This window comes from Frankliniella occidentalis, unplaced genomic scaffold, assembly GCF_000697945.3.
Source record: "Frankliniella occidentalis isolate FOCC.00 unplaced genomic scaffold, Focc_3.1 Scaffold4, whole genome shotgun sequence".
NCBI lineage: Eukaryota > Metazoa > Arthropoda > Insecta > Thysanoptera > Thripidae > Frankliniella > Frankliniella occidentalis.
In genome coordinates this window covers 319,847-321,659 of record NW_026267134.1, presented here as the reverse complement: position 1 = coordinate 321,659, position 1,813 = coordinate 319,847, and the positions used below count along the sequence as shown (strand labels likewise).

Genomic DNA, 1,813 nt, shown 5'->3' with positions numbered 1-1,813 from the left:
CGCCCGCCCCTCTTACTCCCCGTCCCTTCCGAACCGTCTTGCAGCAGGTTTAACCGACCTTTAGAGTTATTATTTGTTGAATGAATGACGTATGATTTTTATTCTACACCGACGTTTCCAGACCATCGCCGCTATAAAAATGAAAAACGTAGGCTACTAAGATTTTGTGATGCTGTTTTTACCAAAGTATTGAGGCCGATGCTGTTGGCAGCAGTCGAAAACACCGCCAACTATTTTACTGCAGAAACCAATCAGTTTACGAGTACAGTCACCGGAACTGGTCTCCCCCGATAAGTGAAAGTGACGTCGTTCGCCCGCCACGTTTTTATTTCAACGCAATGATTGAAATTAATTCGATTTAACAGCTTGCTTGATAGAAAATACTAGTGAGAATGTGGTCTATTCTATTCCGGATCTATTTGTTGCCACGGAATTCACGGAATAAGACGGCACGGAAACTTTGTGATTTGGTCGAGCGCGGAGAAGTGCCGCTGAGGTTATGTCATCTCATGTAGTGGACTTTTGTCAAAGATTGATGATGAATGTTGAATCCAGAATCTACTGTTTCCTCATGTCATCGAAGGTAAGTGTAAAAAGATTTAACAAATTTTGGTTGGATTTAGTCTGTAGAGACCATTTGCCTCATGGTGAGGCGCCTCAGCTGAGGCAACTTGCTTCAGACCTCAGAAGTTCTTGAGGACTGTTTTCGGCTGGGGACCTCAGATACAAGCTCTGCCTCAGCTGAGACGCTTCACCACAAGCCAAATAGCATCACGACACTAAATCCACTTATATAAACTTTAACTGTAGTTGTTCGGTTGTGGAAAATGTTGGTGCTGTTTGGAGATATATATTCACATAAGTTTGTGTTTGGTCTATCGTAATCTCAATTAATGAATGAAAAACAGAGTTATGAAGTAGGATTTACAGTGTGCTTCAACTATCCTTTTCTTTTTAGTACTCAAGTACGCTGTTCAATTTTTACTGTCGTAGGTTGATGTATGTTGCCCGTAACTTTACGGAAGAAATGTGTTTGAGGTCCACGATAGTTTACTAACAGCAACAACTTTAGTTTCTAATTTGAAAATTTAAATTTTTTAACAAAAGACCATTACTGTGTACTTACTGGTTAGGTTACGAAGCAGACCCTCTGGTTTACCGTACCACTCAGTTTAAAACCACAAGTTTGTCTCCTGATACAGGGTGTGATATGTCAATTGGGTTTCTGGTAAGCTTTCAAAACTGGATTTTGCCGGTGGAGGTGGTTAAAGTATATGCGATGTGCGATCCGGCTGCTACAGACGCCCATCCCCTCCGAGAAGCGCAAACAGCTTGCGACGGTGCCGTTGGCCGCGCCAGCCGACCGAGCGGCGGCGGCCGTCGACGGTTGCAGCTGTAATTAAAAAGCTGAGAGGGCGGCACTCGTAATTTCTTATTAATTATTCGAACTGGGTGCTTTTGGCCGCCGCGCGCTCTCGCTGGACCGACCCGCCTGTCTCCAGCTCCACCCCCTCCCCCTCCCCCTCCCCACTTACCCTCCCGCGCCCGCCGCTCGCTTACCCTCCCATGTCTTCCCTGCTCCCGCCCTCTGCCATGTCTCGCTTTCCACCACTTTTTTTCGTACCCGAAGCGGCCAGGCCGCGAACTTCGCCACGTCGATCTGTTGTACCTACGGAAGGGAACGTGGTGGCCGGGCGTCGGGCGTCTTGGACCTCCACTTCCGGCTCCGGCGGTCGGGAAGACGCGAGCCTCGCGCATGCCGACGCTTTACGGTTGCGCTGGCTGCTGCTGCTGTCAGAGCGAGACGTGCGGT

The 1,813-nt window shown here is 47.9% G+C and overlaps 1 protein-coding gene across 1 annotated transcript in view; it reads left to right on the top strand.

Moving 5' to 3' along the window:
* Positions 1-280: 280 nt before the first annotated feature.
* Positions 281-1,813, top strand: part of LOC113218351 (uncharacterized) — a 191,687-nt gene continuing 190,154 nt past the window's right edge. Inside the window, exon 1 of the mRNA XM_052267492.1 lies at positions 281-583. The gene's annotated coding sequence lies outside the window, so the exon portion shown is untranslated. The remainder of the gene's footprint in view (positions 584-1,813) is intronic.